This window comes from Eurosta solidaginis, chromosome X (assembly GCF_040869045.1).
Source record: "Eurosta solidaginis isolate ZX-2024a chromosome X, ASM4086904v1, whole genome shotgun sequence".
Taxonomy (NCBI): domain Eukaryota; kingdom Metazoa; phylum Arthropoda; class Insecta; order Diptera; family Tephritidae; genus Eurosta; species Eurosta solidaginis.
This window is the reverse complement of record NC_090324.1, coordinates 185,293,704-185,319,814: the sequence shown is the minus strand read 5'-3', so window position 1 is coordinate 185,319,814 and position 26,111 is coordinate 185,293,704. Positions and strand designations below refer to the sequence as shown.

The window sequence follows — 26,111 nt, the reverse complement described above, 5'->3', positions numbered from 1 at the left end:
GACCCCTGAGCCCATCTTCAAATGACCCGTCTAATCTGGAGCCACTCACCCCCGGGCACTTCCTAGTCGGGGGCCACCTACTAGCGCCACCCGAGATTGACGTCAGCGAGAATCGCGCTTCGCTCGTCAATCGATGGGAAAAACTTAAGGCGCTGCATCAAACCTTCTGCAAGCGGTGGAAAACCGAGTATCTCACCGAACTACAGAAGCGCGTGAAGTGGAAGCATCCACAATCGAATCTCAAACAGGGAGACTTAGTCGTCATTAAAGAGGACAATCTGCCCCCCAACGAATGGAGACTTGGTCGGATAGCCAACCTCCATTATGGCCCCGATAACCGAGTTCGAGTCGTCGAACTGGATACGGCAAGGGGACAAACCACCAGACCAATCACGAAATTGGTCCTACTGCCACCCTCCAGTGAGGATGAGGGAGACTTGTAACTCCCAACCGCTCTAACAAACCCCGTAACCCAGCTCTCGTTCACCCCGAACGAGGCCAACAAATCCCATAACCCAGCTCTCGTTCACCACGAACGAGGCCAACAGAACCCTACCGCAGATCCGCTATCTGCCACAGAATACCAGTGAATCAATAATCATGCTTTTGTCTTAAAACATCTACATACCAATTCTAAATATTCCCGCGGAAAAATTCCTCCAATTCTTTTCTCCTAGGGAGAAGAAAAATTGGGGAATAGGAATTTCGAAGTCAGCTGTTTTGTCAATTGAAATCTCATTGCGCATTTCTTATTTTGTTTAAAAAAAAAAAATTTTTGTAAGGTCTAATGATTGTTGCTAATTTGTTTGAAATTAAGAAATAAGGTGTAAACCACGCACATTATTGCATTTCATGTGAAATGAGTAATGAGTTGGTGCCACAGCAACATCAACTGAGGAGCATAAGAAGAAGACGGCGGGATAACACAAATCCGCCGGAGAGGCCTGCTCTCATTCTGAAAAGCAAATTTCTGGCGGCCATGTCGAGTTGAGTTCGCCCTTCGCCATATACAAAAATCTAATTAAGCCTGCTTAAAATCCTTGCGCAATTTCTGGATGGCTACATCAAGTATACAAAGAGCTCTTCCGTTGCTTTTGATGCTTTTCGACTTAAAATAGAGAATATTGTGGTTGTTGATGCGGTTGTGTTAACAGTGAACCATGTGGTACAATGCAAATACATATTTTAGCACACATTTGTACAATTAAGTGTTCTTTCTTAAAAGAACCAATTTCCTTTAACTATTTTGATGCATTCCCTTTAACTCGTGGAAAAACTCCTATGATGGCAAGGAAATATCCCTCTCCCTCACATTCATAATACCTACTCTTCTCCCATAACTGGTTTCCTCTTTTTCGAACATTGTTCAGAATAGGAGGAAAGGGAGAAGTGAAAAAAAAACTCACAAGGAATTTTTATTTAGAATACGAGGAATGGGAGAAGGGAATTGGGCTGCTAATATTTTATTACCTTAACGTAATATAGTTTACCATCATACCTTTAAATCCGTTTGGCGTATCAATCTCCGTCATGTGGTGCGCAGGTTCTGTACGTTCCTGTGGTTTGGCTGTAGTAGCATTTGAGGTAGTTGTTTTGTCAACGTTGTTCCACCTGTTAAATTAACTGATTTTGAAATTAAGGTGATTTTAGCTATCGTTACTACCTACTTACCATCATAAATTAATTCCAATCATCGGGTTGCTTGTCTTCGGGTAGAACTGGTAGATACAACAACCGCCACAACAGCATCAATCGCCACCACAACAACAACATCAATCGCCACCACCCGTTTTAAAATATTTTTCCAAATTGTCACAATCTAATTTGGTGCGACAAAAGATAATGGCACGATCCATTTTATGTTGGTCAATTGCAGATATGCAATATTCGCCTTTAAGTATTTTTAACACCTTCTGATAATGTTTCTGGGGTAGGATTTTGTGGTTGTACATTATCACGAGCATGTACACCATCGGTGCGTATATGTTGTCTTAGATTATGCCAAGTGGTATCTTGTTGAGGGGCGACCATACACACAACGTGGTGTACAGTTTCTGGCACAGCATCTTCACCCTTCAGATCAACCCATGTAGGAAAAGGCATTAAACGATCAGCCATCCTTTTCACTTCAAATGCATGAAGTGTAGCCGAGCAGACAACCATTTGTAAACGACGCCCATCGGATGTAATTTTTGGTATTTGCTTGTGAAGACGATCGATTAAATCGGTATAACCCTGTTTTAGCAATGCATCCGCTTCATCCAGAACAAAGAATCTGCAATGTGTCAACGACACAAACCCACTACTAATCATCTCTTCAAGCCGTCCAGGTGTACCGACTACAATATGAACACCTTGTTGTAGTGAAGTTTTCTGCGTTTCTAACTTAACACCACCAATCAGTAATAGCGAACGCACGTCAGGGTTGCTTAAATGCACTCGAAATTTTTCAATGTGGTTATTTTAGATTCGGAATGGTTTTTCAAATGTTGGAGCACCCCGAATCCTAAAAGATATTCATAGCAGATAAGACTAAAAGCTATTAAACATAGGTACAAACAGATCTTTTGCCAAGCATGCATATACATATGTCCTTAGCTATAAACACAAGTTACATAAAAGCATATTCAACTGTTGGCTCATCCACAATAATTCGATCAAAACTAAGTCTCGTTAAATCTATTTTGCGAAACTGTCCATCTATAATTAATTCTGAAATCGCCCTACCCACAGCAGGCGATTGTTGTAAGCCTAAGCAGGAAAATGCAGTCGCTATAAAAGGATTATCATAGTACGGATGAGCTCCAATAATACCATTTTCATCATAGACATTATAGTCAAAAGAACTCTTCCAACTATCCATAATTTAGGCGGTTTCGACATTTTCAATCTATGTATTAAGCTTGGTAGTATAATATTTTTAAAATCGTTTTCTTTTAATTTACTTTCACTATCAGATGTCGCAGTTGTACTAAATCCTGCTATATAGTTACCAGTTAGACCGTCTCTTCGAAAATGTGTACCATTGAAATCGACTATACATGGCGTGTTTAAACTTGCAGCTCTATCCAAATCGGCATTAAAACTATAGCCATAGAATTCACGGCGCTGTGTGGGCAGTGGAGTACGTAGTAATCCACCGGAACCACTACCAATTTTTGCTAGTATTGCAGTGTTTTCCGTATTGTTTTCGGTTGCTATAACACAAATTGCGAATTTAATTGTCCTCAAATCTCCATCTGGCATTTTAACGACTGCCTTGTCTAAAGCGTTGTAGGAGGACGCTTTATTTTCACCCTCCACGATAACATCTGATAGATTTTGGAATTCAAAGTCAATTAATTCAGCATTACAAAAATAAGCTTCATATTCTTTAGCTTTGAATCTGAGTCCTAATAGGAAGTTATTTGCATCGAACCATCCGTGTTTTTCGAGTCCTTGACAACTAAGTGCTACGTCATCAGTTTTTAACCAGGGGAATTTCGCTCTTAGGCGTTCTGGCGTTAGTAATTCAATACGCGCTCCCAATTCGGTTTGGATTAGTGCCATTTCTTTTAGAGTTTGAGCATTTTTGTTTGATGCCAATGTGAGAAAGCCTTGTGGGTCATAGTTGAGATTAATACCAAGATCCTCTTTTGCATTCATAATAAATTGTGCTCCGAAAAGTGACATTTCTATATTTTCAGGTAAATAGAACTGTTGGTGCAATCCACCCACAGGCAAAGTTGAACAAACTCTGCCATCTAAATGCGGTATATCTCTCTCCAAAACCACAACGCTTAGTCCATTACGAGCTTTCTTTTTCAACCAATACGCAATAGAGGCTGCTATGGCTCCTTCACCAACTACAAGAACATCACAATGCGTCTGAAACTCATTTCCTTCTGTTAATGGATTTACGCCGCGAAATCACGAATCAATTAACTTTTTAGGTGTCGCTTTCCTTTTCAAAAATGGTACAAAATAGCTCTTTATGGAACGCATATCATTTGCGAGAATACCTAGCGTACGTGGGATAGGATGAAGCCTTTCATTTTTATTCCTATCATCACTTAAATGACGCATGAAACCAGTGCGATAGTATTTGTTCATATTTAACAGGTTAATGCATGTTCTGCTCTTCATAATTTTCCATGGTGCAATAGCGCCACCAGAAGCAGCAGTTTTGCTAACCTTTCCCCCCTCTAAATCGCGTAACGTTTCCCAAACTATTTGCACAATGGGTAAACAGAAAGCTCCTGTTTTACCAGAACCAGTTTCGGCGGCCAAAAGAGTACCTGAAATGAAATAAAAGAATAAAAATTTAGTAACTTTGTAAAATTATAAAAAAAGGGAACGATACTGGCATACTTATACTTACCCATTACAAGTTTTTCTTCATAGTAAAAATTCATTCAAAATGTATCTATACTCATTTCCATGAATGAATGTCATTTTGAATGAACGAAATCAGGTTGCCACCCGATGACATTTGCTTTTTTCGGTTCTTACGCAGTAAGCACATTGCGCGCGATCCAAAGAGTATTACAACTCGGATCCGCGGGATCCAACAAATTCGAGTGTTAATAACCGAACAAAAAATTCAACTAACGAAAACCCTGAAGATACCGCCTGGTCTCACTGAAAACACATGCGCCAGGTTGTATTTCGATAGTTTTTTCTGACATTCGGCCGTCTTTTTTTCTTCCTTCCTTGTTTTGAGAAAAGTTTGTAGTTTGAAAATTTGGGCATAAAGACACAAGGTGAACCACTCGAGACCGAAATAATTGTCGCGGTTTATCTGTGTAAAATTAAAATGTGACACATAAACAAAACATGCCACACTCAATAGTGGTCTCGCTTTCATGCTTGAAATTGTCTTCGCGTATTGAAGTTCCGATAAAGTTTCGTCAGTCCTTTTAGCTTGAAATCCAAGCAAGAATAAAGGAGTGTCCTATATGCTTTCGATACTACAAACAAGGAAGAAATTAAGCTTTTAGAAAAGCCTATACATTTAATGTCGCGTCAGGGCTCAGTCGCGAGCTGTCTCTAAATATCATCACGACATGACAATTATGTATCATTACACTGCAATGGGCAGCACCGCACAGCTGTCTCCTTCCAACGATTGGAAGAATGAACAACTGACAGCTCTACAAATTGCCACACTCGTTAGTGTAGGCTATGCCCGCAGAGTTGTGTTGAAATCAACAAACACACCACAATTTGTGATTCTCACACAACACAGCTGTCTCCTTCCAACGATTGGAAGAATGAACAACTGACAGCTCTACAAATTACCACACTCGTTAGTGTAGGCTATTCCCGCGGAGTTGTGTTGAAATCAACAAACACACCACAATTTGTGATTCTCACACAACATGGCCCAAATCAACACAAATAATGTTCCCAGACAGCGAGTAAAGGCCTCTTTACATCTGTCGCACATTTTATCTGCACGACGTCATTTGACTAGTCATTTTACAGGCATTCATAGGTCATATTCATAGCCACATTTGTATCGGCGTGGGTAAGTTTTGTGACCAAATTTTTGTAGGGCAATTACAAGGAGCCGTGAAAATACACGGGTAACTCGTGATACCATCTGCGACACAAATGTGGCGTGTATTACCGCATATTGCGTGTATTAGGCAAACACTAAAGAATATACAAGAATATAGTTTGCCTTCAGTCTATATTCAACAATTTGTTGATTTTTACTTATTTTTTCCCTCACCATTGGTGACTGCTTTCAACATCAGAATTTCGTTATGATGACAATATTTACCAACACTAAAGATACCTTTAGGCGTATCTCGATCAAATTATATGAAATATAACAGTGGTTTCAACCACTACAGACACATCATTACATCGACATAATAACTTCATAAGATTATTCGTTCCACACAACCCTTTATCCCGAGTACGCCAACCACAAGCTCAGCCAATTGAGCTCCTTGTCTCCGCTCATAAGCCACCCAACCTAAGGACATCTACGAATGTTCTACTAACAATTTGATATTCCAGAATGACCGGATTGTCCCACAAACGCGCAAAGACGGAGGCACGCGGCACCACATTCAGCGTCCCTTGCCGGCTATGTCAAAAGCCACACAGCATAAGGCTCTGCCCGATTTACCGGGGCATGACGAACCTGGATCGACTAAAGACGATCATAGATTTCAGATATTGCACAAATTGCCTATCGCCATTCCACCAACGGAAGACATGTCCCAGCGAAGATCGCTGTCATCGGTGCAACGAGCAGCACCACACGTCAACACACCTCGACGACGTTCTACCACCGTCCCACGAGAGTGATGGCGAAGAGAGCTCCGACGGAGCCCTATCCATCCACGTCACGGAACAAACCCTGTGGTGGGAAGCGGACGTCGCCGAGGAAGAGATCGAACGACGGGAAGATCCTACTGCGACACTAGCCACGACACCACAAGGCGGTTCAGGACCACAACGTTTCCGACCGCTCCTACGACACGAGAAGCCTACAAACGTACAACGCGGGGATGGCGGGGAGACACGTCCTTTCCCCCCATCGCACCGCTCTACCGGGGGGCGCCGTGGCGACGCGGAACCGCGTCCGTCCCGCTCGTCACGACGCTCAATTGGTAGGGCGGCCCCGTATAATGCGCGTAACCAAGTAACCACGCTCGCGCGCCAACCAACAACGCCCACCGGCTTCAGAACAGGACGAATCCGGGAGACGCCTCTAGCAACGTCCATCACACGTGCATTCGTAGCCATAGCTCCAACGGCGGTCGTTCGGATAGCAGCAGGAGGGAAGCTCCACGCAGTACGCGCCCTTATCGATCCGTGCGCTCCGAATTCAATCATAGATGCGAATCTCGCAAAGGACCTCGGGTTAGAGCGTACCGGCACGTCCTATCATGTGAAGTGCACGCTTGTTCTGCGAGGGAAATACGGGGTAACGGGAGCCGTGACAACCCAGGCCACAGTGGTGGCGCGATATTCACGGCTTAGTCCGACAGCAACGCTGGATCCATCGGTAGCCACGCCATTCCAATTCATGAAGTTGGCGGATCCAGCTTTCCACCGGTCTACACCTGTCCGGCTCACACTAGGTGCCGACGTCTACGCCAGCCTAATGGTTAGCGGCACACCACCGTCGAACGTCGGCGGGCTGCTGACTCAAGCCACCATATTCGGGTTGGTAGTGTCGGGAGCCCACCAGCAATAATCAGGCATCTGTCCATTCAATAAGTAAAGTGCACTAAAACCAAGCAACCCCACGTACATGACCACTAACGTTTTTTCTCTTTTCATCCACAGTTCAGCGAGGCTGCATTACGGCGAGCATGGATGTCCGCCGGAGAGCGTACTGACGATCCGCCTATACATACATACCATATTTTTTAATTTTAGTTAAGTTTATCCCGCCTTGGGAAGGTTGCTGGCGCACTCACCCTATTTCAAATTGCTCGCCGCAAGGGGGCCGGCATGTTTAGGCCACCAGCCTAAACATTTCGGACCACCCTAACACGCACATTAGTTTTTATTATTATTACCGGTAACGGCTAACACCAGCCGAAAGCTAACTTCGAAGGGGAAAAACTCAACGAAAGTTAGCTATCGGCGGGTGCCGCGGACTTGTTCGCGGTCTTGGTCTTTCTTTCTATTTTGGAACGTCAAAGAGCCAGCAGCTAGCCCAAGGTGAGTTATCCAAACCAACCATTTTTCATTTTTTTTCTCAGTTGCGATTCTCATTATAAATAATATTTGAGATAACTAATTTTCCTACATGTGAATTTGCCAAGTGCATAGTAAAGTGTGCTGTAATTAATTCTCCGCTTTGTGGGGTTCTATATTTTTACAATTTAATATTTGCGATTGTTATTGAATCTAGATTTCCAATTAATCACTTGCCTAAATTTAAATGTGCACATGCCCTGTGGATTTGAATTAATTTGAATTTGTTAAACCCCTTGCAATAAACAAAGCCCTTTTAATATAGTGAATAAAATTGTTATTGTTTTGATACTAATTCGGTGTTTTATTTCTTTTATTTGCAACGCACACGCCCGACTTCCCCGGGTCCACTGCCCCGCAAAACAACATGGTCATTTTTATCGCTATCGTCAATGTCACGATAATGACCATTTCCAATATGTTATTCAGTCGAAGTATATATATATACTTATATGGGCCCCTAGTATGAACATTTTTCGATCTTCGATTTTCGCTAGTTATCGAACATTGAAAATCGAATTAAAAATTGGTATTATGACATCTAATCTCTGTCGAAATTTTCGTTGTGTATCTAATTTTGAAGCGAATGGAAATTTGTCGTCGCCGCTGTATCGTATTAGAAGAAAATTGTTTGAAATGTAAATTTTTTGTGTTTGTCTACTTTTTTGCTACCTAATAGTAATTTCAAACTATTTGTATTAATCGTATGTAGTGTTGGATGCCTTATTTTTATTAAAATTAATATTCACACAAAAGTTATTTAAAAGAAAGTGTTATATTTTCATGATGCAAAATTGCATAATAACAAAACTTTTGAAAATTAAAATATTGTAAAACATTAAAATTACAAAGTTCAAAGTAACATAATAACAAAGTTAAATAAAAATAATTTAGTCAATATAATTTAAGAACCCTGCATATAAGTCCAAGGTCGTGAATACAAAACAACTGCTTGGAAGCTGATTTCATAAATTGGACAAAATCCGTTTATAACAAAACGAACATGCAGAAAGGATCAGGTGGAAAAAATTCCGAATGCATTCTCGTAGCCGATGCTCAGTTCAGACAATCCCTAGCGCAAAATCTGAGAATTGTGGCTAATTTTAAAATGATTGGAATAGACTTGGCTCTTGTGCATTGTTGCAGCCATCCATCTTTACTGGATAGAAAATCCATGAACGCTTCAATGGTCATTATGATGTTTAGTTTTTAACACATGTAACAACATGTTCAGAAAGTTACAATGTTTAGAAAGCTACAATTACGCGTTGAAATTCATTTCAGCGGTTTATACTTCTGGCTAGTTCCAGTACTTAAGCTTTTTTCTTCATAATAATTAATTTTGCTTTTATTTTATTTGACAGATGATGGGAATGTGCTTTTCTGAACGGTTGAATTTATCGAATTATCGAACAATGCCACTAGTCTTGATCCACAAATCAATAAACAAGATTGCGCATTGCGCATGTAAACAAAAGATAAGCTGTTTTTTATGAGCAATTTTAGAAAAGTGAGCGGGGGACCTTCCGAGGTCCTTTCGGGGTCCTTTTGGGATGATTTTGGGACTCTTCTGCAGGCATTTGAGATACCTTCCGGTATGATTTTGTGAAACCTCACACCATTTTTAGACCAAATACAAAATTTGAATGAATTCGCTCTATTTATCTCCGGTCTAGGTCGATGTAAAATTTCGGCGACTGCTCGTGCTGTTTAGTTTAACCACGAAATATTTAAAACTTTACAATTTATTTAATAATTTGGGAAAACTTTAAACAACGTGACATCAGGACGAACAAGGCGACAGCTGTTTCGATTATACCTTATAAATCTCTTCAAAGCCTTTTCTCTCAGGAGTGAGATTCGCACTCCTACGATAGTTGAAATGGTTACAACTGCATTCACCTACGTCATGCCTTAGTTGTTGTAAAGTTTTTCCCAATTGCCTCCTTTTGCACTTTACATTTAATACCATACAATTATTTAATGCCTCTCACAATTTTTACTGTTTTCAATATTCATTTCCATACTTCCAAAATGTACTCTCGGTCTAGGGAGTATTCATAATCAGTTGTCAAATTCTACATAAACTTTAGATTACTCAATCGTGCTTCATACTTCCACCTTTTATAATTGGGCTTCATACTTCCACCTTGTATAATTTCACCATGAGTATCGAAAACATTTAACGCTTCTATATCTTCACAAATAACAACCCAGGTCTCACATTCACGAGTTCAAAATTGCTTCGTCCTGCGCATTGACGTCACAGTTGCCTACTTAAGCGAATGAAAGAGAGATAGAAAAAAAACAAGAGCTATAGGAAAATGACGTAATAATTGCCCATAAAAAACAACTCAACTAATATAAAATTTATCAATAACAGGCTTTTCTGATCTAAGTCCAGCGTGCAAATAAAACTAAATTATTCCACTATTATCCCAACGTTTCGCTAATCTTTGTTAGCATCTTCAGGGGGCATTTATTTTAAAAAATCCCTGCCACAAACAAAAGTTAAAATTACAAGATAGTTAAATGAGTAAAATTTTTTTTTTTTTTAACAAGAAACACTTACACTATTGGATTTCGTATCGAAAACATGAACATAAAATAACATAAACATGAATAAACTATGATCAGTACCATCTAACCATCATGGTAGTCTTGTCAATACTAAATATTCTAATTTTTATATTTGCAAACATGCTATGTAGGCGGCAGCAATGTTTTCTGTATCCTCGCGTTTGTTCATTGTCTTTTCTCGTCTTTCCATTATTCTCAGGCTTTCCAATGTGTATCTTGTTGTTATTCTCTTTTCTTTGTCTATAATTTTCGCATTTTTTAAATCAGCTGTATGACCACTTGTCAACATATGCTGTGATAACGCTGTGCTGGTCTTTTGTTTTTTTATGTCAGCTTCATGTTCTCCCAGTCTAACAGCTAAGGCTCGCTTTGTTGTGCCAATATATATTTGATCGCATTTTTCATGTTCTCTTCCTTTGCATTTTATCTCGTATATAACGTTGTTTTGTTGTTGAGGCTGTATAGGATGTTTTGTTTTTGTATATATTGTAGAGACGGTGTGGTTTGATTTGTAAGCAAGGGTTGTGTGTTGTGTTGTTGCTATATTGTGATGAATATTTTCTGTCAACTTCAAACAAATATTCATCACAATATTCATCACAATATAGCAACAACACAACACACAACCCTTGCTTACAAATCAAACCACACCGTCTCTACAATATATACAAAAACAAAACATCCTATACAGCCTCAACAACAAAACAACGTTATATACGAGATAAAATGCAAAGGAAGAGAACATGAAAAATTCGATCAAATATATATTGGCACAACAAAGCGAGCCTTAGCTGTTAGACTGGGAGAACATGAAGCTGACATAAAAAAACAAAAGACCAGCACAGCGTTATCACAGCATATGTTGACAAGTGGTCATACAGCTGATTTTAAAAATGCGAAAATTATAGACAAAGAAAAGAGAATAACAACAAGATACACATTGGAAAGCCTGAGAATAATGGAAAGACGAGAAAAGACAATGAACAAACGCGAGGATACAGAAAACATTGCTGCCGCCTACATAGCATGTTTACAAATATAAAAATAAGAATATTTAGTATTGACAAGACTACCATGATGGTTAGATGGTACTGATCATAGTTTATTCATGTATGTATATGTTTAAGTGACTAATGCTTTTGTTGTTTTATGTTCATGTTTTCGATATGAAATCCAATAGTGTAAGTGTTTCTTGTTAAAAAAAAAAAAATTTTTACTCATTTAACTATCTTGCAATTTTAACTTTTGTTTGTGGCAGGGATTTTTTAAAATAAATGCCCCCTGAAGATGCTAACAAAGATTAGCGAAACGTTGGGATAATAGTGGAATAATTTAGTTTTATTTGCACGCTGGACTTAGATCAGAAAAGCCTGTTATTGATAAATTTTATTTTAAAAAGAGAACTGATCGGAATATACAATCAACTCAACTAATGTCTACATGCGCAATGCGCCACCTTCTAAAATTCCATCATTCTATATTTTTGCCATATACCTAAAGGCCCAACCACAATCGACTTTTGCGTTGTTTTGGCGGTGGCGTTACTTTGATGTAACGCATGTTGCAAGTTTGTCTGCCACAATGAACGCAAAACGAAAACTCAAATTTTGATTTTTTGACATTGAAAACAATAACAGGGTCTTCATACGATGAATTTGGGGAGACTTCCGGGTCTGTCCCTAGTCTTTTCGGGATGAGTTTGGGGATTCTGTAAGGGTTCTTCCGGGATCTTTTCGGCATAGTTTTGGGGAGTCTTCCGGGCTCCTCTGGGATCTCTTGGGGATAATTTTGGGAAGTGTTCCGCGCTTTTCTGAGGTCTTTTCGATATGATTTTATAGAATCATTCGGGGTCCTCGGCATGATTTTGGGGATACTTTCTGTTCCTTCGCAGGTCTTTTCGGGATGAATTTGGGGAGTCTTCAGGGGTCCTTCCACGATATCTTCGGGATAATTTTGGGGTATTCCGGGCTTTTCCGAAGTTTTTTCGGAATGGTTTTGGGGAGTCTTCTGGGGCATTTTGAGGAGCCTACCATGTTTCTTACGGGGTCTTTTGGGGAGTCATCCACTGTCTTTTTAGGATGATTTTGATGTGACTTCCGAGTCCTTCCCAGGTCCTTTCGGGATGAGTTTGGGGAGTCATCAGGGTTATTTCCGGGATCTCTTGGGGAGGCTTCCGGGTCTTTCCGGAATCTTTCGGCACGATTTTGGGGAGTCATCAGGGGTCCTTCCGGGGCTTTTGGGGAGTCTTCTGCCGTTCTCCCGGTGTCTTTACGTGGTCTTACTGAGTTAAATTTGAGGACTCTTCCTGGTCCTTCCGAGGTTTTTGGTGATGAGTGTTGGGGACTCTTCCGGAGTGTTTTACGGATGATTTTGGGGAGTCATTCGGGGTCCTTTCGGGATGATTTTGAGGAGTCTTCACAAGTCCTTTCGGGATGCTTACTGGATAATTTTTGGGAGTCATTCGGGGTCTTTCTGGCATGATTTTGGGGAGTCTTCCGGGGCGTTTTGGAAAGTTTTTCGGAGTCTTTTTGCGATGATTTTGGAACATGTGTCTAATTGGGAGCTTCAGATACCATCAACCAAAAAAGACTTCTTTTTATAAAATTCTGTCTTTATTTGCCAATATATTAGTATACAAATTAAGTGAATTAATGAACACTTGGTGTGATGAAACAAACATTTTTGCAGTAGTTTCTTTGCTTTGACAAAATAAACTAAAATAATTCAATACAACGAAAAAAGATGCAACACAGATATACAGATTTTTTATCTGATATCTTTCTTAAAGATGTTCTTCAATTTGGAAGCAAAATTGGTAAAAGCGTGCTCTTACCACAAATTAAAAATTATAGAATAAACAAGATAATAATGCGAAAAGTTTTTATCAGTATAAAAATTCATAAAAAAACAAGTAAGGAAGGCTAAGTTCGGGTGTAACCGAACATTACATACTCAGTTGAGAGCTGTGGAGACAAAGTAAGGGAAATCACCATGTTGTAAAAGGAACCTAGGGTAACCCTGGAATGTGTTTGTATCACATGTGTATCAAATGGAAGGTATTAAAGAGTATTTTAAGAGGAAGTGGGCCATAGATCTATAGATGGACGCCATTTAGGGATATCGCCATAAAGGTGCACCAGGCCTGACTCGAGAATTTGTTTGTACGATATGGGTATCAAATGAAATGTGTTAATGATAATTTTAAAAGGGAGTGGGCCTAAGTTCTATAGGTGGACGTCTTTTCGAGATATCGCCATAAAGGTGGACCAGGGGTGACTCTAGAATTTATTTTGTACGATATGGGTATCAAATAAAAGGTATTAATGAGTATTTTAAAAGAGCGTGGGCCTAAGTTCTATAGATGTAAGCCTTTTCGAGATATCGCCATAAAGATGAACCAGGGGTGACTCTAGAATTTGTTTGTACGATATGAGTATCAAACGAAAGGTGTTAATGAGTATTTTAAGAGGGCGTGGGCCTTATTTCTATATGTGGACGCCTTTTCGAGATATCGCCATAAACGTGGACCAGGGGTGACTCTAGAATTTGTTTGTACTATATGGGTATCAAATGAAAGGTGTTAATGAGTATTTTAAAAGGGAGTGGGCATAAGTTCTATAGGTGGACGCCTTTTCGAGATATCGACATAAAGGTGGACCAGGGGTGACTCTAGAATTTGTTTATACGATATGAGTATCAAATGAAAGGTGTTAATGAGTATTTTAAAAGGGAGTGGGCCTAAGTTCTATAGGTGGACGCATTTCGGAATATCGTTATAAAAGTGGACCTGGGTTGACTCTAGAATGCGTTTGTACAATATGGGTGTCAAACGATAAGTGTAATAAGTGTTTTAAAAGGGAGTGGGCCTTTGTTCTATAGGTGGACGCCTTTTCGGGATATCGCCATAAACGTGGACCAGGGGTGACTCTAGAATGCGTTTGTACAATACGGGTATCAAATGAAAGGTGCTAATGAGTATTTTAAAAGGGTGTGGGCCTTAGTTCTATAGGTGGACGCCTTTTCGGGATATCGCCATAAAGGTGGACCAGGGGTGACACTAGAATTTGTTTGTACGATATGGGTATCAAATGAAAGGTGTTAATGAGTATTTTAAAAGGGCGTGGGTCTTAGTTCTATAGGTGGACGCCTTTTCGAGATATCTCCATAAAGGTATACCAGGGGTGACTCTAGAATTTGTTTGTACGATATGGGTATCAAATGAAAGGTGTTAATGAGTATTTTAAAAGGGCGTGGGCCTTAGTTCTATAGGTGGACGCCTTTTCGAGATATCGACATAAAGGTGGACCAGGGGTGACTCTAGAATTTGTTTATACGATATGAGTATCAAATGAAAGGTGTTAATGAGTATTTTAAGAGGGCGTGGGCCTTATTTCTATATGTGGACGCCTTTTCGAGATATCGCCATAAACGTGGACCAGGGGTGACTCTAGAATTTGTTTGTACTATATGGGTATCAAATGAAAGGTGTTAATGAGTATTTTAAAAGGGAGTGGGCCTAAGTTCTATAGGTGGACGCATTTCGGAATATCGTTATAAAAGTGGACCTGGGTTGACTCTAGAATGCGTTTGTACAATATGGGTGTCAAACGATAAGTGTAATAAGTGTTTTAAAAGGGAGTGGGCCTTTGTTCTATAGGTGGACGCCTTTTCGGGATATCACCATAAACGTGGACCAGGGGTAACTCTAGAATGCGTTTGTACAATACGGGTATCAAATGAAAGGTGCTAATGAGTATTTTAAAAGGGTGTGGGCCTTAGTTCTATAGGTGGACGGACGCCTTTTCGGGATATCGCCATAAAGGTGGACCAGGGGTGACACTAGAATTTGTTTGTACGATATGGGTATCAAATGAAAGGTGTTAATGAGTATTTTAAAAGGGCGTGGGTCTTAGTTCTATAGGTGGACGCCTTTTCGGGATATCGCCATAAAGGTGGACCAGGGGTGACACTAGAATTTGTTTGTACGATATGGGTATCAAATGAAAGGTGTTAATGAGTATTTTAAAAGGGCGTGGGTCTCAGTTCTATAGGTGGACGCCTTTTCGAGATATCTCCATAAAGGTATACCAGGGGTGACTCTAGAATTTGTTTGTACGATATGGGTATCAAATGAAAGGTGTTAATGAGTATTTTAAAATGGCGTGGGCCTTAGTTCTATAGGTGGACGCCTTTTCGAGATATCGACATAAAGGTGGACCAGGGGTGACTCTAGAATTTGTTTATACGATATGGGTATCAAATGAAAGGTGTTAATGAGTATTTTAAAAGGGAGTGGGCCTTAGTTCTATAGGTGGATGCCTTTTCGAGATATCGCCATAAAGGATGGCCAGGGGTTACTCTAGAGTTTTTTTGTACGATATGGGTATCAAATGAAAGGTGTTAATGAGTATTTTAAAAAGGCGTGGGCCTTAGTTCTATAGGTGGACGCCTTTTCGAGATATCGACATGAAGGTATACCAGGGGTGACTCTAGAATTTGTTTGTACGATATGGGTATCGAATGAAAGGTGTTAATGAGTATTTTAAAAAGGAGTGGGCCTTAGTTCTATATGTGGACGCCTTTTCGAGATATCGCCATAAACGTGGACCAGGGGTAACTCTAGAATTAAATTAAAGGTATTAATGAGGATTTTAAAAGGGAGTGGCCCTTAGTTGTATATGTGAAGGCGTTTTGGAGATATCTACCAAAATGTGGACTAGGGTGATCCAGAACATCATCTGTCGGGTACCGCTAATTTATTTATATATGTAATACCACGTACAGTATTCCTTCCAAGATTCCAAGGGCTTTTGATTTCGCCCTGCAAAACTTTTTCATTTTCTTCTACTTAATATGGTAGGTGTCACACCCATTTTACCAAGTTTTTTTCTAAAGTTATATTTTGCGTCAATAGACCAATGCAATTACCATGTTTCATTCCTTTTTTCGTATTTGGTATATAATTATGGCATTTTTTTTATTTTTCGTAATTTTCGATATCGAAAAAGTGGGCGTGGTCATAGTCGGATTTCGGCCATTTTTTACACCAATACAAAGTGAATTCAGATAAGTACGTGAACTGATTTTAGTAAAGATATATCGATTTTTGCTCAAGTTATCGTGTTAACGGCCGAACGGAAGGACAGGCGGTCGACTGTTTATAAAAACTGGGCGTGGTTTCAACCGATTTCGCCCTTTTTCACAGAAAACAGTTGTCGTCCTAGGAGCTAAGCCTCTACCAAATTTCACAAGGATTGGTTAATTTTTGTTCGACTTATGGCATTAAAAGCATCCTAGACAAATTAAATGAAAAAGGGCGGAGCCACTCCCATTTTGAAATTTTCTTTTATTTTTGTATTTTATTGCACCATATCATTACTGGAGTTGAATGTTGGCATATTTTACTTATATGCTGTAAAGATATTAGCTTTTCTTTTAAAATTTGAATTAAAAAAAAAAATTATTTAAAAAGTGGGCGTGGTCGTTCTCCGATTTTGCTAATTTTTATTAAGCAGACATAAAGTAATAAGAGTAACGTTCCTGCCAAATTTCATCATGATATCTTCAACGACTGCCTAATTACAGCTTGCAAAACTTCTAAATTACCTTCATTTAAAAGTGGGCGGTGCCACGCCCATTGTCCTAAATTTTATTAGTTTTCTATTCTGCGTCATAGGCTCAACTTACCTACCAAGTTTCATCGCTTAATGCGTATTTCGTAATGAATTATCGCACTTTTTCGATTTTTCGAAATTTTCGATATCGAAAAAGTGGGCGTGGTTATTGTCCGATATCGTTCACTTTAAATAGCGATCTTAGATGAGTGCCCAGGAACCTACATACCAAATTTCATCAAGATACCTCAAAATTTACTCAAGTTATCGTGTTAACGGACAGACGGACGGACGGACGGACGGACGGACATGGCTCAATCGAATTTTTTTCGATACTGCTGATTTTGATATATGGAAGTCTATATCTATCTCGATTCCTTTATACCTGTACAACCAACCGTTATGCAATCAAAGTTAATATACTCTGTGAGCTCTGCTCAACTGAGTATAACAAATGTATTATACGTACACTGTTGTGCGAAACAAAAGCAACAAATTTCTTGCAAATATATATTTGGTTGTATTTCTCATGGTAATCTATTTAAGGAAACGGTTTTGCTAAATTATGATGTAGTCATTTAGGTCAACTGTTTATAAAACATTCACTGACTTAAAGAATTTACATGTAGTGATCTTAGCGGACAAACGCCATTGGTTCTTAATAGCAGAGAGTAACGATTTCGCGCTAAATAAGCTTTAACTGGGAACATTACCTTTTTTATAGCCCGATAGGGGTTTTAAGGGGATTCAAGGCTTTTAAATAGGTCAACGAATAATAGAATATAAGCCCGTTGATTCCTAGATGATAATTTATTAGCTTTGAGTGTTACTTCAGGTCGTTTCCGTATTGAACAAATTTCCTTTGCCGCATACTCAACTGCGTCTGCACGATTAGTTTTCGTTTAGAACTTAATTTTATTTTTTCTTTTCTTGTTAAAGCTTATTTATTTCCTTCCAGGGTATTCATAGGATGATTTTGGGGAGACCTCCGGGTCCTTCCCTAGTCTTTTCGGGATGAGTTTGGGGATTCTCTAAGGGTTATTCCGGGATCTTTTCGGCATGGTTTTGGAGAGTCTGCCGGGCTCCTTCTGGGATCTCTTGAGGATAGTTTTGGGAAGTGTTCCGCACTTTTCCGAGGTCTTTTCGATATGATTTTATAGAATCTTCCGGAGTCCTCGGCATGATTTTGGGGATACTTGCTGTTCCTTCGCAGGTCTTTTCGGGATGAATTTGGGGAGTATTCAAGGGCCCTTCCAGGATATCTTCGGAATAATTTTGGGGAGTCTTCCGGGCTTTTCCGAGGTTTTTCGGAATGGTTTTGGGTCTCTTCTGGGTTTCCTCCGGGGAATTTTGGGAAGTCTACCATGTTTCTTACGGGGTCTTTTGGGGAGTCTTGCACGGTCTTCGCAGGATGATTTTGATGTGACTTCCGGGTCCTTCCCAGGTCCTTTCGGGATGAGTTTGGGGAGTCATCAGGGTTATTTCCGGGATATCTTGGGGAGGCTTCCGGGTCTTTCCGGAACCTTTCGGCATGATTTTGGGGAGTAATCAGGGGTCCTTCTGGGATCTTTTGGGGAGTCTTCTGCTCTTCTCCAGGTGTTTTTACGTGGTCTTACGGGTTTGAATTTGAGGACTCTTCCTGGTCCTTCCGAGGTTTTTGGTGATGAGTGTTGGGGACTCTTCCGGAGTCTTTTACGGATGATTTTGGGGAGTCATTCGGGGTCCTTTCGGGATGATTTTGGGGAGTCTTCACAAGTCCTTTCGGGATGCTTACTGGAGAATTTTTGGGAGTCATTCGGGGTCTTTCTGGCATGATTTTGGGGAGTCTTCCGGGGCGTTTTGGGAGCTTCAGATACCATCAACCAAAAAAGACTTGTTTTTATAAAATTCTGTCTTTATTTGCCAGTATATTAGTATACAAATTAAGTGAATTAATGAACACTTGGTGTGATGAAACAAACATTTTTGCAGTAGTTTCTTTGCTTTGACAAAATAAACTAAAATAATTCAATACAACGAAAAAAGGTGCAACACAGATATACAGATTTTTTATCTGATATTTTCTTAAAGATGTTCTTCAATTTGGAAGCAAAATTGGTAAAAGCGTGCTCTTATCACAAATTAAAAATTATAGAGTAAACAAGATAATAATGCGAAAAGTTTTTATCAGTATAAAAATTCATAAAAAAACAAATGTATTATACATACTCTGTTGTGCGAAACAAAAGCAACAAATTTCTTGCAAATATATATTTGGTTGTATTTCTCATGGTAATCTATTTAAAGAAACGGTTTTGCTAAATTATGATGTAGTCATTTAGGTCAACTGTTTATAAAGCATTCACTGACTTAAAGAATTTACACGTAGTGATCTTAATTTTATTTTTTCTTTTCTTGTTAAAGCTTATTTATTTCCTTCCAGGGTCTTCATAGGATGATTTTGGGGAGACCTCGGGTCCTTCCCTAGTCTTTTCGGGATGAGTTTGGGGATTCTCTAAGGGTTATTCCGGGATCTTTTCGGCATGGTTTTGGGGAGTCTGCCGGGCTCCTTCTGGGATCTCTTGGGGATAGTTTTGGGAAGTGTTCCGCGCTTTTCCGAGGTCTTTTCGATATGATTTTATAGAATCTTCCGGAGTCCTCGGCATGATTTTGGGGGTACTTGCTGTTCCTTCGCAGGTCTTTTCGGGATGAATTTGGGGAGTATTCAAGGGCCCTTCCAGGATATCTTCGGAATAATTTTGGGGAGTCTTCCGGGCTTTTCCGAGGTTTTTCGGGATGGTTTTGGGGAGTCTTCTGGGTTTCTTCCGGGGAATTTTGGGAAGTCTCCCATGTTTCTTACGGGGTCTTTTGGGGAGTCTTGCACGGTCTTTTCAGGATGATTTTGATGTGACTTCCGGGTCCTTCCCAGGTCCTTTCGGGATGAGTTTGGGGAGTCATCAGGGTTATTTCCGGGATCTCTTGGGGAGGCTTCCGGGTCTTTCCGGAACCTTTCGGCATGATTTTGGGGAGTCATCAGGGGTCCTTCCGGGGTCTTTTGGGGAGTCTTCTGCCCTTCTCCCGGTGTCTTTACGTAGTCTTACGTGGTTTAATTTGAGGACTCTTCCTGGTCCTTCCGAGGTTTTTGGTGATGAGTGTTGGGGACTCTTCCGGAGTCTTTTACGGATGATTTGGGGGAGTCATTCGGGGTCCTTTCGGGATGATTTTGGGGAGTCTTCAGAAGTCCTTTCGGGATGCTTACTGGATAATTTTTGGGAGTCATTCGGGGTCTTTCCGGCATGATTTTGGGGAGTCTTCCGGGGCGTTTTGGAAAGTTTTTCGTGGTCTTTTTGCGATGATTTTGGAACCTGTGTCTAATTGGGAGCTTCAGATACTATCAACCAAAAAAGACTTGTTTTTATAAAATTCTGTCTTTATTTGCCAGTATGTTATTATACAAATTAAGTGAATTAATGAGCACTTGGTGTGATGAAACAAACATTTTCGCAGTAGTTTCTTTGCTTTGACAAAATAAACTAAAATAATTCAATACTAAGAAAAAAGGTGCAACACAGATATAGAGATCTTTTATCTGATATCTGTCTTAAAGATGTTCTTCAATTTGAAAGCAAAATTGGTAAAAGCGTGCTCTTACCACAAATTAAAAATCATAGAGCAAACAAGATAATAATGGGAAAAGTTTTTATCAGTATAAAAATTCATAAAAAACAAATGTATTATACATACACAGTTGTGCAAAACAAAAGCAACAAATTTCTTGCAAATATATAATTGGTTGTATTTCTCACGCTAATCTATTTCAGGAAACGGTTTTGCTAAAATATGATGTAGTCATTTACAGGTCAACTATTTATAAAACATTCACTGACTTAAAGAATTTACATATAGTGATCTTAGCGGCCAAACCACATTGGTCCTTAATAACAGAGAGTAACGATTTCGCGCTAAATAAGCTTTAACTGGGAACATTACCTTTTTTATAGCCCGATAGGGGTTTTAAGGGTATTCAAGGCTTTTAAATAGGTCAACGAATTATAGAATATAAGCCCGTTGATTCCTAGATGATAATTTATTAGCTTTGAGTGTTACTTCAGGTCGCTTCCGTATTGAACAATTTTCCTTTGCCGCACACTCAACTGCGTCTGCACGATTAGTTTTCGTTTAGAATTTAATTTTATAATAAGGTAGAAGAACAAGTTCTTTCATAATTTGATTACATTCGTTCGAACGGACCATCAATGAACCAACGCGATTTTCTTAACAGCGTTCATCTGAGAACCATTCGAAATTCGCTTTACTTATTCCTTTTTGGACTCAAGTTTTGTAGGCCCTTCATGAAATCGAGGGTTGAGAAACTAACCATTTCGAACGAATGTAATCAAATTATGATAGGAACTTGTGAGAGACCCATCTTCAAAAAATAGTTTTTGTCACTCCCCAATTTTATTATAAAATTAAGTTTTAAACGAAAACTAATCGTGCAGACGCAGTTGAATATGCGGCAGAGGAAAATTGTTCAATACGGAAACGACCTGAAGTAATACTCAAAGCTAATAATTTATCATTTAGGAATCAACGGGCCTATATTCGTCGACCTAGTTAAAAGCCTTGAATCCGCTAGAAACCCCTATCGGTCCATAAAAAAATAAATGTTCCCAGTTAAAGCTTATTTAGCGCGAAATCGTTACCCTCTGCTATTAAGGACCAATGGGGAGTGGCCGCTAATGTCACTACTCGAAGCACAGTTGCACCTTCTGGTCGGAGGTGTAATAATGTAGTCAAAAAGAAAGATCCTGTTTCAAAAAGGAGTTTGTTGCTTTTGTTTTGCACAGTTCCATACTAGGCAAACTTCACATTTTTGTTGTTCTGCTTACATGTAACTGCTTTAAGTCAGTAAATGTTTTATAAACAGTTGACCTGTCAATAACTACATCATATCTAAAAAACAAACCGTTTTCTTAAATAGATTAGCATGAGAAACACAACCAATTATATATTTGCAGGAAATTTGTTGCTTTTGTTTTGCACAACAGTGTATGTACATATTCTTATTAATCTCATTTTGATGAACTTATACTTAAGGCATACATTTATAGCTTTTAATATCCAAAAAATAAAATTAAAATTCTCAGTATCTTTTTTTTTGCAAAAGTGGCAAACAGTTAATATATTTGTACACCCGCCACTGTTATACTAAATAAATATACATGTCTAATATACGCTTTTAAACAAACTATACAAAGCATATACATTTAAGTAAATCAAATTGTGGAATACAAAACGGTTCAATAGGTACAAACATACCATTATTATAACATATAAAAAAAATTTTCCTGAATAGTGTTGTAACGGATTTGCTTGCAAATCCTCTTATTTGCAATCCTCCGCTAAGTTCGAATCACTAAACTGTTGAATAAATAACTCCAATTTGTAATAATGCAAAATGGCCTTTATTAAAGTACTTCACAATAACACTCAAACTGTGCAACGAATAGCTTGCTTAATAACCACGCTGATTGATAGCTCAATGAAACTCTACTATTCAAAATAATACTGCTATTGCTCGCTAGATATCGTCTTAATCGCAACTGCTTGACAAGTCAAATTAAACTGAATTACTTCTTACTCGCTTGCGCCACTTTTATAGTTTACGCTGCATACATCTAGGCTCTTCTATTTCCAGAAGTTACTAGTTAGTTTCGGCTACAAAATCGCCAGCCACAACTACGTACACAAATTATTGCTCTCTCTTGTGACAACTCAGATAAGATATATGCATGTGTTTGTGCATTGCCGCTCCACTGCTCGAATACGTACATATGTGTAGACGCAATTATTTATTCGTTTATGTAGATACATAATGATTGAATTAGTGATGTGAATGTTTGTAGTTTACAGTCCCTCGAGTACACATAGGCGTATAAGTAAATGCATCTGTGTGCGACATCTCTTTCGGCTGCCTTATATATGTGTATACATGATTTGATTATTGACGTAAATACTGCTTGGCATGGCCTTAGCATCGCCTTAGTGATGGTATAGCTTAGTGATGCTAATATCCGTGACACTGCCCTCCACCTAAGTCTGATCGTCCCGATCAGACAAATCTCCCGATCTAACTGCCGCCAGCATCTCCAAATGTACCACTCTTCTAATCCGTGGTTTCCCAGTGGTTTGTATGCGGTAGATGGTATCACTGATCTTCTTCACAACTTTGTACGGGCCTTTGCAACTGCACCGAAATTTGGCGGAACACCTTTCCGCCGGTGAGGGTTGTTTAACAGTACCAAATCTCCCGCCAAGAAACCTTCCTAATTAAAGTTCTTGCCATGCCAGTGTTTCACCTTACTACTCATTACCCTGGGCCGTTCCTTCACACTCTGTTGTTTGGTCAATGAACCACTTCGTAGAGCTTGCACTGGACGGATTTGCTTTGCATAATCGGTATCGTTCCCACATTTCACAACAGTAGTGCGCTCCGGCTTGAAACTACCCTCGCATTCTTTCTCAGAAATTCGTTGCTTCGTTTTCCTGCGTCTTTTAGGTTTTGTCAATGCCAGTGTTTCTCTCGCAGGTACTTTTGATTTTGATTCGATCTATCAACCTTTGCCTTTGACTTTCGTGGTCTTTGTCGAGTCTTTTCCACCAGTACTCGATTACTGCTGAACCCTTTTTCCAAACTAAAGTTAAGTGGTATGTCCTGGTTCTTAGAGCGCATAATTTTTCTCCGCATATCGATCCTGACGTCATGGTCAACCAAGAAGTCCACTCCCAATATGACTTCATCAACGATCTCCGCCACAACGAATTTGTGTAGAACCATGACTTTTCCAATTAATACCTCACATACCACTTCGCCTTGGACTTGATTATATTCGCCTGTGACCGTACGCAACCTTGCTCCAGGTAATGAATTTACTCTCCTGTAGACCAAATCAGATCGAATCAAGGAATGAGATGCCCCCGTATCTACAGTCAGTACACGCTCTTTACCATCCACATTCCCTCTGACGGTAAGACTGCTTAATTTCCTTCCAATTTGCGACACAGATATCACAGGACAGTCAACAGCCGGGGCAAGTTTTCGTTCTTTACATTCGACACGTTCTTGCTCATTTCCGCCATCTTTGCGTTTACGGCCACCCACATTGTTGGAACTATTAGGACCAAGATCTCAATGACGTGCAATGTGACCTGGGTTGCCGCACTTGAAACATTTAATAACTCCGGCGTTCTTCTGTTGAGATCCCTTCAGTGCTTCCAAAATTGTGTCTACCCACTCTGGCCTTTTTACTTCCACACAGCGTGCTTTGAAAACTGGCTTACACAGAAGTGACGCTGTTTCCTGAATCAGAGCTTGTGACACCGTTTCTGCAAATGTTGGCTTTGGGTTTGCGTATGTAGCACGCTTTGTTTCGGCGTCCCGTATGCCATTTATAAAGGTCTGAATTTTTACCCTTTCAGTGTATTCCACGGGTGCATCCGCATTTGCAAGATGAGCCAATCTTTCAATGTCCGAAGCAAACTCCTGCAAAGTCTCGTTAGCTTTTTGGTAGCGGCTTTGCAATTCTATTTGAAATATCTGTTTCCTGTGTTCGCTTCCGTATCGGCGTTCTACAGCAGCCATCAATGCGTCATAACTGTTCCGTTCGTACTCTGGAATAGTCCGTAAGATTTCGGCAGCTGGTCCTTTCAATGCTACGAAGAGTGCGGCAACTTTATCTTCCACATTCCAGTTGTTCACTGCTGCGGTCTTCTCAAACTGTAGTTTAAAGACCTGGAAAGGAACAGAACCGTCAAGGGATGGTGTTTTTACCTTTGGATTACTCGTTGAAACTGCTGGGCGATTTAGTTGCAACTGCTCGATACGTCCTCTCAAAGCATCCACCTTGGCCTCGATTTTTTCTTCAAACTGTAAAATTTTTGTATCTTGCGCCTCCAACTTCGAGGAAATACGTTCTTCTTGCTCTTCCAGTTGAGCAGAGATCTGTGATGATATCTGTGCTGAAATTTGCGCCGACATTTCGGATATACGTGCCTCTTGTGCTTCAGTCTTCGCTGTTATACGGTTCTCCTGCGATTCCAGCTGAGATGACATCTTTGATGTTATACGTGTCTCTCGGGATTCCATCTGTGATGACAGTTGAGATGTTATTTCTGTCTTTTGCGATTCCAGTTCGGATGCCAATTGTGACGACATGTTGGTAGATATTTGTGATGACATTTCGGACATTTGTGCCGATATTGCAGCCAACATCATGTTTAGGTCTGTGTTCGCCATTGTCTGCGGTGTTTCATTTTTCTCTGCAATTTTTGCTGTTGTCTCGTCCTCATCAGGATAAAAGACATACTCGTCCACATCAATTCCTTCTGCTTCCATTGCCTCTCGTAGCCGTGCCTGAAGTTCGAGTTTAACGCCGCTTGTATTCAATTCACGGCTCTCCAACTCCTTCTTTAGTTGCTGGATCTTCAATTCACAGAACTTTGCCATGTCCTTGTTGTCCTCTGGAATTTATTCAACAATTCCTCTTCTGACACCAATTGTAACGAATTTGCTTGCAAATCCTCTTATTTGCAATCCTCTGCTAAGTTCGAAACTGTTGAATAAATAACTCCAATTTGTAACAATGCAAAATGGCCTTTATTAAAGTACTTCACAATTACACTCAAACTGTGCAACGAATAGCTTGCTTAATAACCACGCTGATTGATAGCTCAATGAAACTCTACTATTCAAAATAATACTGCTATTGCTCGCTAGATATCGTCTTACTCGCAACTGCTTGACAACTCAAATCAAACTGAATTACTTCTTACTCGCTTGCGCCACTTTTATAGTTTACGCTGCATACATCTAGGCTCTTCTATTTCCAGAAGTTACTAGTTAGTTTCGGCTACAAAATCGCCAGCCACAACTACGTGCACAAATTATTGCTCTCTCTTGTGACAACTCAGATAAGATATATGCATGTGTTTGTGCATTGCCGCTCCACTGCTCGAATACGTACATATGTGTAGACGCAATTATTTATTCGTTTATGTAGATACATAATGATTGAATTATTGATGTGAATGTTTGTAGTTTACAGTCTCTCGAGTACACATAGGCGTATAAGTAAATGCATCTGTGTGTGACATCTCTTTCGGCTGCCTTATATATGTGTATACATGATTTGATTATTGACGTAAATACTGCTTGGCATGGCCTTAGCA

At 39.7% G+C, this 26,111-nt stretch overlaps 1 pseudogene; it reads right to left on the bottom strand.

Annotated features, from left to right (window-relative positions):
- Nucleotides 1-2,611: 2,611 nt before the first annotated feature.
- The window catches only part of LOC137235316 (uncharacterized), a 67,757-nt pseudogene continuing 44,257 nt past the window's right edge, over nucleotides 2,612-26,111 (bottom strand).